At 36.3% G+C, this 12,200-nt stretch overlaps 1 protein-coding gene across 7 annotated transcripts in view; it reads right to left on the reverse strand.

Moving 5' to 3' along the window:
- The window catches only part of IMMP2L (inner mitochondrial membrane peptidase subunit 2), an 860,425-nt gene that overhangs the window by 826,744 nt on the left and 21,481 nt on the right, over positions 1–12,200 (reverse strand). The window contains exon 1 of one of the 7 annotated variants that reach the window (XM_055314812.1): positions 9,205–9,265. The exons of the other annotated variants lie outside the window; for them this stretch is intronic. The gene's annotated coding sequence lies outside the window, so the exon portion shown is untranslated. Of the gene's footprint in view, positions 1–9,204; positions 9,266–12,200 lie in introns of those variants that run through there. 7 annotated transcript variants of the gene reach the window in all.

Consider the following 12,200-nt stretch of genomic DNA (forward strand, 5'->3'; position numbering starts at 1 on the left):
TCTTAGATGATTTGAGATTATTTTAAAGGCAGAATACAGGAAAAAAATGCCTTACTGCCAGAATTAGATCACAGGAATAAGTCATATAATAGCCACTGAAGAAAAAAAAAAAAAGAAGCTGAAATTGCAAGAAAAAAATTCACAAGAAAAAGTGGAAAGAAAAAAACGAATTTAAATGTAGAAGATCGGTTTAAGAATGTCCACTAAAAAATTCTTACAACTTTTCAGGGTGCCTAGGTGGCTCAGTTGGTTAAGTGTTTGCCTTAGGCTCAGGACATGATCCTGGGGTTTTGGGATTAAGCCCCGGCATCACACAGGCTCCTCGCTCAGTGGGGAGTCTGCTCTCCCTCTCCATCTGCCCTTTTCCCTATTTGTGCATTCTCTCTTTCTCTGTGTCAAATAAATAAATAAAATCTTTAAAACATAATAAATAAATAAAATAAAAAATTCTTACAACTTTTCTATACATTTAAAAACTGCCATTATCGAAAGCTACATTTGAAACTAATGAGTATACTATATGTCGGCAAATTGAATTTAAGTTAAAAAAAGGAAAAAACAAAAAAATTAAAAATTAAAAAATAAAACTGCCCATTTAATCTTAGAAGATTCTTATGAGGATTAAATTGGACCACACATACAATACATCCATAAAATGTTAGCACCTTTGTCAAATGCTGTTCCAAAGTACTCTGATACTCCCGAAGGTCGTTCTCCAGCTTTGGTTCTCCAGATGTAGTTCTAGCCTGTAGCTGTATCTGTGGAACTGCCTTGTGACGAAATTAATTATGGTATAATTTGCATAGAATAAAATGGCACAGCATTGGGTAATGCTGTGATGCAATTTGAAAAAAAATTGCCATTAAAGGGCACCTGGGTGGCTCAGTTGGTTAAGCAACTGCCTTTGGCTCAAGTCATGACCCCAGGGTCTTGGCATCAAGCCCTGCACTGGGTTCCTTGCTCAGTGGGGAGCCTGCTTCTCCCTCTCCCTCTCCCTGCTGTTCCCCCTGCTTGTGCTCTCTATCTCCTCTCTCTCTCTCTCTCTCTCAAAAAAAAAAAAAAAAAAAAAAAAGGAAAAATCTTTTTCAAAACATTGCCATTAAAATGTTGGAAATAAAAAGAGACATTATATTTGGTAAATTTCTCAAAGAAGAAGAAAATAGGATTCTGAGAGTAAAGATATCTATGGCCTGAAATAGTGAGAATGCTGGCCAGACCACAAACAGGATATATGTTAAGAGAATTGAGGAAGGGGCAGCCCGGGTGGCTCAGCAGTTTAGCACCACCTTCAGCCCAGGGCGCTACCCTGAAGACCCAAAATCTAGTCCCAGGTCGGGCTCCCTGCATGGAGCCTCCTTCTCCCTCTGCCTGTGTCTCTGCCTCTCTCTGTGTGTGTCTCTCATGAATAAGTAAACAAAATCTTTTTTAAAAATTCTTTAAAAAAAAAGAATTGAGGAATAAGACTGGATTTAATACTTATATTTTATTTTGCTATTTTGTCCCTTAATATGGAAACCTTGACTTCACTATTTTTGAAAACCATATAAAACTAAATCCATAATACCATACTAGGCTTCTCTAAGAGCTGGTTCAGTCCACCCAAATCCTATAAATTATCTTTATATTTTAACTCCATATAGACACCATTTGACCACATTTACAACTAATGCCCAATCTTAAATTTGTTATTAAAATGTCATAAATTCTGCAAAAATAGTTTTGCATAAAAATTAACAGGCAAGTGAATAGCTTTCTATAGAGTGAGGAAAATCCTATAAAATGACACCCATTAGCAAGGAGAAGTCTGATAAGCTTTAACTCTAATAATCACAAAATTTGGACATCAACACCGTACTCTTTTTTAATAGAAAAGCATAACTGCTGTCATTAAGTAGAAACTAAAGGCAATGAGGATTTTAAGCTAACAATGTGGCAACTTAAATATATGTGTAAATCAAACAGACCAGGTACTCATCTATAACCCAAAGTAGTTAGAGAATTTTGGACTATTCACCATAAGCCTTATTCCTGAAACGCTAACCTTTTGATTTAGCAAAAGAACATACTTCCAGTATTATAATATTTACTGAATAGCTTTAAAATACACACACACACATACACACACAATTATGTAGCATTCACTGTGTGTGAAATTGGCTTTTAAAAAAATCACGATAGTTTGTAAAAGGAAAAAGCTTCCTTCTCAAAATAAAATCTTAAAACTCTTCAAAATCAAAACTAAGAAATAGGAAGTAGGGAAAATAATGAGAAAAATGTAACATTGAGAACCTAAAAAAGAATGGCACAAAATAAATAAGAGTATTGGAAAGTAACCATCAGGCAGTAACATGAGTAATGGGAAAATGTCCCTGGAAACACCATGTGACACACAGTTCCTGGAGCACAATTATCCAAGGTAGAAGCTTTGCTGATCCTTACCTACCTTACGATATCAGATTCTGGCCCGCTTTCTAACTGCTTCATATTCATTTCTCTTAGTTACTATGTACACTACCCCTATTTTTGCCCTATTTCTAAATAGGGTCTCTAATGGGTTCAACAGTAAGTGGAATAAGCAATTTTTTAAAAGAGCATGATTTAAAAAAAAGTGTCTCATGAAAATCCTATCCATGCCTCAAATAAACTGCTTTCTTTACTAAGCTACAAATGCCTGTAAGTGAATATAAAACATCAGCTCAAATTCACATGAAGAGATAAAGGAGGAAAATGTAGCTTTTCCTTTGATGGGGGTTGGGAATGGGAAGCCGGAAGGTTTCTCAAAATAACCAAAGTCAACCAGACCCTAAAAGGGGCAAAGAGGAGAAAGCAAGGTCATAAAAAAAAAAAAAAAGAAAAAGTAGGACTAGAAAATACAATGTAACCATCAAACTTCCAGCCAGCCCAGGGACCGTTATTACTCTTTACAGAATGACAAAGATAAAAATTAGAAACACAGGCTCTCCCAGCAGGGAAGCATATTAAAGCTCTGATTAGTCTGTCAAAAATAAAACCTGTCCAAATGGTCGGAAGTTTTGGAAGGTTGCCCAAGGCCCAACTCTGGCAGCTGCATGTCCACGGGGAGCTCAAATAAGAGTGGTACAGGCTCAGTGCTCAATAAAGATGCAAGCCAGATGAGATTTACGCAATTTAAGGTAAAAGCAACAGTAACTGATGCTTTTGGAAGAAGTAGCTACATCCTTTAAATTTACAAGTGCAAGTACAGGGTGTGGAGTGCACACTTGTTGAAATGGCAACAAATGCCAGGCTGGCAACATAAGTTTAAAAACAAATAGCAGCCAAGAGGTCAGAGTACAAAGAGGCTCATCCTGTGCAGCCTAGAGACTAAGGCAGATGGAGCACAGCACTTTCTGGACTCAAGTGTCTGGCGCACAGAAAGTCCAGGGATCATAATGAGTCCCTGGTGAGTATACAGCATATGGAACTGAGATGTTAGTTAGATTGCTCCCCAAACATAAATACCTTATTTTGGTTTTACCTACTTGCCAGTAACTCTTAAGAATTACTGTTTAAGATACCTGTGAAATTGCATCAACATGCAATGCTCTGAAGCCAGGATGTATCTGCCAATCAAAACATTCAAAATTACTCAGAGCAGTATGAAATAATGTAAAACAAAAATTTTTTTAATGCTGTAAGCAGGTACCTTCAGTGAAATACAATGATCCCTATGATATAATTTTTTAAAGACATTTATTTATTCATGAGAGACAAAGAGAGAGAGAGGCAGGCGGAGACACGGGCAGAGGGAGAAGCAGGATCCCCACAGGGAGCCGGATGCGGGGACTCATACCGGATCCCAGGATTACTCTCTGAGCCAAGGCAGAGGCTCAACTGCTGAGCCACCCAGGCATCCCTCCCTATGGTATAATTCTAAAGGAGGAGGAGAACTTGGGAAGATAAGACAACTTAAAATGTCACCAGATTATTATTAATGTTATTTTGTATATCTGTTTTTAGATACTTAACCAGTAAGTGCCAATGGCTGTCAAACACAGTAGATCATAGCATTAGGTGACATTCCATCAGTTTGATACAACACTCTTAAAAAGTACGATATTCATGCAAAAATAGTCAAATATATGAATGGAACAAAAAGGAACCATGGTGGCTTCAAAATATTTCTGCAAATTCCTTGACAGGCCTCTTTCAAAATGATGAGCCTAATTCCCATCTTCTTAAGGGTGGGTGGGACTTAGTGACTGGCTTTCAGCAAAGAGAAGGTGGCATAAATGACACTATGTGATTTGTGTGGCCAGTCATAAAAAGGAATGCTACCTCCTAGTTCTCCCTCCTAATCACTTCTAGACAAGACATCATCTCCTGAGAACAGCTAGCCATGGGAGAGGCCCAGTTGGAAAGGAACTGAGGCCATCCTCTCCCCAGTCGCCAGCACTACTGTGGCCAGCAATATGAGTGAGCCAGCTTCAAGGCTGATCTTCCTACCTGAGTGAAGCCTTCACATGATGGTGGCTTGGGCTGAAATCTTAACTTCAATAGTAAGAGAGACCTGAATCAGAACTGCTCCTAAATCACAGACCCACGGAAACTGAGAGATGATACAGGCTTTAAGCCACTCTTTGGGATAACTTGTCTTGCAGAAATACCTAATAAAATAGTAAACCCAGAAATAGTAAACCCAAAGATACAAAGAAACATGCTAAATAATGAATATATTAGCATTGAGGGGCTTGAATTAACAAATCATGTTGAGGGATCCCTGGGTGGCTCAGTGGTTTAGAGCCTGCCTTCAGCCCAGGGCATGATCCTGGAGCCGCGGGATCGAGTCCCACATCAGGTTCCCTTCATGGAGCCTGCTTCTCCCTCTGCCTGTGTCTCTGCCTCTCTCTCTCTCTCTCTCTCTCTCTCTCTCTCTCTCTCTCTCTGTCTCTCATGAATAAATAAATAAAATTAAATTTTTAAAAAAGTCATCTTGAAATAACCAGCCACAACTTGAAGGGGGGGGGGGAGTCACAGATGGATATTTACTTAACTCATTATAGAAAAAAAAAATCTCACATAACTCAAAGATTAAATATAAAAAATACAAATATAAAATAAAGGAAAATAAAGGCAGATAGTCTTTTAGGGGTGGAAAGAGGCATTTCTGAACATTTTACAAAACCCAGAAAACACAAAAGAAAAATACTGATGGGTCTGACTACATAAAAATCAAAACACACCATAAATAAGGGTAAAAGATAACCAGCATGATATAAAAAGCTGCAATGTATATTAATCCTCAAAGTTTAATATCTCTAAAATTACACAATTCTTACAAATTATAAATGTTCTGAGTGAAAAGTGAGCAAAATACGTGAAAGGCATTTTATTGAAAGCAAAATATGGATAGTTATAGAGTTATAAAAAAGATGTTCAACCACACTAATCATAAAATAAATACAAATAAAAATCACCTTTTTCACCTATCAAGCTGACAAAAATGTAGAGAACTAAAAGCACCCAGGGTATAAAAAATACAACCTCTCATGTTCTCCTGGTAGTGCAAATGGGTAAAAGCTTTCTTTTACTCATTTTTTACCCATCCATCTTTTATGGAGATGTGCACCAACAGGTTACACAAACACACCTTCTGTGCAGGGCCCCACCTCTAGGGCACAAAGATATGATCATGGATTTTTAGTACTCCATTACTAATAACAGTGAACCTGAAAGCAATCTAAAAAATGTCCATGAACACATAGACTATGACATGCATGCATGAAGTAGAATCATTTGCAATCATTAAAGAGGATATTGTATACATATATTGCTTGCTTGACATTCACTTTTGAAAAAAAATTGGAAAACTTTAAGTTTCTAATAAAAACTCAAAATTTTATACACACACACACACACACAGAGTATCATCACCATATCATCGAGAGAGGTCAAGTAAGAGAATATGAACAAAATGATGGCAGTAAGTGTTTATTGTAATCAAGGGATTTTAACTTTTTACTTTGTACTTTTCCATATTATTTAAATTTTTAATAATGGGTTCGTATTATCTTTACAAACCAGAGCAAATTAACATTAGTCTTTACTGCTACAACAGATATCTCTTTCATGTAAATTAGCTCATATGCAGGAAAATAACGTCAGTTGTCCTGGCTTATATATTAATTTTCCTCAGCACTTCAGGAGCAAGTTTTCTCACACTTAATGAGAAAATGCCATTTCGTGATTTCAAGACTTCTATGTCTTGAAAGCTACCTGAGGAAGTTGGGGGTGCAGACAAAGAAATGCACTTTTTTTCTCCCTGTCTTTAGAATAAAATAAAATTGGTAAGTCAACACCCTGGATCAGACTTTTAACTTTGATGAAATTAGTCTCTGGTAGAAGTGGATGATTTTAAGGATTTACAGCTATCAGGAGGAAAGCCAGGGTTTAAGGCTGCCTAAGATTAACTGTGATGCTGGGTGTAAATGCCAGTTGAGATTTAGCCATTTTTATTACAGTTGTCATTTTTTTTGTATTAGTTATGTTTACAACATTCCACTGGTTTCAAATCATCTGTTCTCATCTGTTCCTAACCCTGTTTTCTCTATAAGCCCTATCACTTCTAACACATGACTTTGCAGAATTAAAGATTTTTCAGGAATGCAAACAGCATTAATAGAGAAATGCCTATGCTATTCTGAGTAAAATGCAAAGAGATAGAGAAACATTCTATAAGTAAAAAAAAGAAAGGGAAACAAAACTTTAAACTTTATTTTGCTTCAGCCACAGTTTCTAATGAAAGATGTGAAACACAGAGCAAAACAATTTCAATATTCATGATTTACACCATACATTTTTATTGCATCTTATACATATAAAGAAAAAGAAATGGTCTTTGCTCTACTATCCACTTAAAATCTAAACAAGACAGAGAATTAAACAGGCATCAACTATGGAAGAGGCAGTGATCCAATTAACTTTTTTCCCCCTCACTGGCACAAACAAGAGAAAGATTTATTTCTTTCTCATATAAAAGAATACCAGAGGTGGGCAGTTCATTCTGACCCTGCACTGTCCATCAAGGCAATTCATCCAACATCATTACTTTTTTTAAAACCACTTTATTGCAGTATAAGTGATATTTAAAAATGCATATATTTAATGGATATACCTTGATAAGTTTGGAGATAAGTATACACCAGTGAAACCATCACCACAATGTATTTCATAAACATATGGGACACCTCCAAAAGTTTCCTCCCACCCTCTTTTAATCCCATTAACTTTTGAACACAGTATTCAATTATATACCCTCAGTTGGGATGAAGGGAAAGAGAAATGTAAATGAGGGAAGCAGCTCTGAAACTATTTTAGAGACACTGCAGCATTGACCAAAGGAATAAAAGTGTTAGTTGGAAACTCTGATGCTCTGTGGAAAAGAGGAGATATAAATACACAGGGGGAAGTCAAGAAAAGACCTTCTGGAGACCTAAAAGCAAAGATACTTCAGTAGGGACAAGTACTTCCAGTACTAGGATCTTAGGTTCTAATACCATTCCTTACTATAAGGAACCTAAGCTCTTCAGAGAAAGGGTTGATACCAGGGCTGGGCCTGAGAAGGTACAAAATGAGCCTGGAATATTTTGTTATACCACTAAGCAAAGAGGTGCTCAGAAAAATGATGGAAGAACAGTAGGACACAGGGTCCTGCTTGAAGGTGTTTCTACTGACTAAATGCAGGAAAATTTGATAACTAAATAATTAACATCAGTAATAATTATAAACTATCAAAAAATACCTTTCAATTTGCTTATTTTCTGAATTTGGCAGTATTAAAGAATTGAGTATTTAGCCCCAAAAGGTAAATTATGCAATGTGAATTTAATTTATTATAAGTAATACCATGAAACTATGTATAAACTGTTAAGTTTAATAAAGTGCAAAATATTACTTTAAAATGAGTTTCCTTTGCGATGACCATCAGATATATGATAGAAATGAAGTTAGTTCCCTTGCAGGTGCAAAATACATTCTCAATTCATAAATTTTCCTTCTATATTATTTCCAAAGTGTAATTATCGAGAGGAGTATATAAGGCTTCCCACTACTTTTTGATTTTATATCTGCATGTCCAGCTGTTGTGTGACTTTGAGATCCAATGGTTCACAAAAGTGTGAACCTGAACCACTTTAAATGCACATTTTATTATCATTAGTCCTAGTATATAATGGTCAGACCCCTACGGTTTGTTAAGAAACAGCTGGTGTTGAAATTCCTAAGCCTACAGAGCATTGGGAAGAGCAGAGAAATGATCACCAAAAAAGGAGAATTAAGTTGGCATTTCTTCCTTCAGTATTTACTCCTTTTATGTCACTAAATATGTAAGTACATGCTATGTGCAGGGTATCACACCAGTTTCCATACTGAACGAATGAAGATGTATCTGTGTATCTATATAGATACTGAACATTAAACATTGTTCTTTTGAATTAATCTAGCCTTGTGATAAGGTTACTAGGGCCATAAAACTAAAATGAAGAAAGATAGGTTTTATAAAAGAGATAGGCAATTGAGGATGTTATGGAAAGACAAACTACATAGTATTCTATAATCTCTGGTCTTTCTGCTCTCAAAAAATGACTCTATCATCCAAATGGCTGCCCCAAGGTCAACATGGTAGTTAGCTGAAGTGCCCTCTACTAAAAAAACACAAATCACAACTTCCTCCTGCTTGAAATCCTTCAATAATTCTCCATGTCCTATAGCATAATATCAAGCTCCTTAGATTTAGCATACACTTATCTTTCATTAGCACATCATGCTCCAGCCAAACCCAGCTACATGCAATACAAAGTGTCGTGCTTTTACTTGTTTTGGGGCCTTTACATATGTTCTCCTCTGTTTTCGTCATTCTTCCCACCTTCCTTTGTCTTGGCCAAGTATTATTTTTTCTTTTTCTTCTTCTTCATCTTTTTTTTTTTTTTTAAGCAAGCCCAATGCCCAATGTGGGGCTTGAACTCACACCCCGTTAGATCAAGAGTTGCAGGCTCTACCAACTGAGCCAGCCAGATACCCATGTCTTGGCCAACTCTTATTCACCCTTCAGGTCTGCTCATATGTCACCCATCAGGAAGTCCACCCTGACTCTCCAGGTCTGAATTAGATGCTCCTCCTCTGTGTTCCTATAAAAGTTTATGCATCATCTCCCAGAGCATTTATCACACCTGATATTCTCATCCTTACCTCCTCAATCAACTATGAGTTCTGTGAGAGCAGGGCCTCTTGTTCACTGCCAGACCTCAGCACCTTGCAGTAAAGTGTTCAACGTTCAATACAGTTTTACTGAAGAAATCAATAAATTAGTTCAATAATTACTACAAATAATTAACATAATTTCCTGTCCATGTAGACTATCTGCACTGTATTCAGAATATGATGGATGCTATGGAGACATGGATTGAGAGAAAGGCATTGTCTGACCCCATGCAACAAATTGTGTGTATGTTTGTGTGCTGTGTCTGAGCACATGGGTGAGCATGCTCATGTGTGACTACCCTCTCTCTCAACTGATAGCTTTACTTGGCAGTTGGAAGATATTTATTGAGAAAGTATTTCTTTTTAAGTTATATTAATGTACGCGTATGTTTATGTATCCTGAACTTCAAGAAGTTGATTTTTTTTGATATTTTTTTCTTCAATAAATTATAGCGCAGCATTCATGTCTAAAGGCAATAAAGACAGGAAACAAAGATCAAGTAATTTTTCATAATCTACTCAATTGTAAAACATCAAGAATTCTTTTTTCAATTAAAATCTTACTTTCAGGAAGTGTTTAGCTTGGGTTTTCCTTAAAAGCAATGTTTTTCAATCCATATTCCACAGTGGTCCTCAGGATTCCCTAGAGGTACAAGGGCCAAAGGATGCAGGTACAAAGTGACCAAACCTCTGAGTCCCAATTCCCTTCTTCAGTCAGAGCCACTCTGCTTCTATCTGTTTGGTTTTTTTAATAAGAGAATTCTAAAAAAGGTTTTCTTTGAAGAGTTCACTACATTAAAAAATAAGAAAAAAAGGTTAAAAACCACCACTTTAAAGAATTAGAGGTGGACTGAGGCTCAGACTATGTAATTCAAGTCCTAATGTTTTTATATTTCTTATTTAAATTCATCTCTGTCAGGTTTATAAACCCTTATTTTTGCTAAAATGAGAAATACCGTTTGAATGCAGAGATATCCAGGTAGAGTGAAAACAACATGGGTTTTGAGAAGTGTATTTATTCTCTGATGCAGCTGTAAGAGTATTTATCTTGTAACATGTAATGGCATTATTTATGTACCAATCTTCAAGTTAATGATTCATAACACAGAATATCAAAATAATATAATGAACGACAGAAAAGCCCACTGTAAGTGCTAGCTACAGCTGTTTTATGTACAATAGATGAATATCCCACCCCACTTTAATAATTTCTTACTAAAAAGATCACCTTAGGTGGGAAAATACACCAAACTCACACTTAAGTAGCAATTTTAACTATTTTGCCAATAAAGGGGGAGCAAGGTAATTGAAACCAGGGGTTGCTCTATACTGCAATATTCAGAAGACCATTCAGAACACCAGTAGGGAGAATTCGATCTGCTGGTGAACACACTCAGGAGTGATATGCAGAATAGGAGTCTCAAAACAAAACCTTCAGCCATCCTCTGCACAATAGCATTGGAATTGTGGAATGGTATCCGACTGCAAGTCAGGTAAATACCTGAAAATTCCCAGCCCTGTAACTTCATAAAGTAGGTAAACCTGAAATCTTTAGAGCTAAAAATATATAATTATGCCTAAGATCTACTGAGCTGAGCAACAACTAATCTAATTTTCATCTCTTCTGAGATATATTACATGAGTACTCTAACCCCCAGCACCATTGTCTAACCCGAGACTCCAATGGCATATAGTAGCCATATCCTCATTTGGCATCCAGTATTATTATCTTTTTTTTTAAAGATTTTATGTATTTATTCATGACAGACAGCGAGACAGACACAGACACAGAGAGAAGAAGTAGGCTCCCTGCAGGGAGCCCAATGTGGGACTTAAAAAATAAGAAAAAAAAGGTTAAAAACCACCACTTTAAAGAATTAGAGGTGGATTGAGGCTCAGACTATGTAATTCAAGTCCTAATGTTTTCATATTAGTCCCAGAATTTTGCTAAGCATTTATAGGTGCTAAGTTTTTCTTGACTGCTTAATCTTAGATATGGTTTCTATTATCACTCACTTATAATGGGATAGAAAGACAGTTTGGTATGATTGTGTCAGACACTCCATTCCTTTAAATACCAGTCAGGAGCATAAGAAAGAAACGAGAGGGCCAGAGCAGGCTTTCTGGAGAGCCATCGAATGAATCTGATACAGCACTTCCCTACACATGCCACTCCCAAAGAACCAAGTGCCCATCTTATTCTAGAGCTTGATCATTACTTCCCTTCCTATACTCAGTACTAAATTAGAAATCAGAAAACTTGGATTCAGGTCCTAGCTATGCCAATGACATAGCAATTCATTTCATCTATCTGAGTAGACTACCTGTAAGATTCTTTGCTTCAACTAGCTATGAGTCTAACTTCAGCCCTTTACCTTCCACATCAGAAATCCATGGAATACACCCCATCATCATCATCATCATCGCACCCCTGCTCCAAGACCATTTCTGACTTTCACTGCATGGTTAACATGCTCATGAAATCATGTTCATTCTAATGATGACATGGTTAAATTTCTTGCCTGATCTTTACCCGTGTTCATTTAACAAACACATGTCTCATGGTTGGTTAGATAATACAAAATAACACACACACCTGGGGAAACTTCTAATACATTCTTGCTTTCAGGAGCAAAGATAAGTATAACCCATTTGCAAATAAGCACCAGTAATAATAAATAAAATCACTTTCATATGGGTCACCAAATACATTGTTGTCAACTTAATCAATACTTCAATGGTCCTGAGAATAATTTCCTGATCTTTCTAATTTTGTAAGAAACTTATTTTTATTGTTTCATCAACATCAAATGATATTAGGTAACATCACATTCGTTGTTACGGTAAATGGCTCAGAAAGAAAATTTAGTAACAATTTTGATAGTTTTTAGGAAGCATATGAGCTTACATAAAAATATATGAACCATATAGAAATTCAAAGAAACTTAAATTAACATCTATCACTTTTAAATAATGAAGAAGTT

This window comes from Nyctereutes procyonoides, unplaced genomic scaffold (assembly GCF_905146905.1).
Source record: "Nyctereutes procyonoides isolate TBG_1078 unplaced genomic scaffold, NYPRO_anot_genome, whole genome shotgun sequence".
Taxonomy (NCBI): domain Eukaryota; kingdom Metazoa; phylum Chordata; class Mammalia; order Carnivora; family Canidae; genus Nyctereutes; species Nyctereutes procyonoides.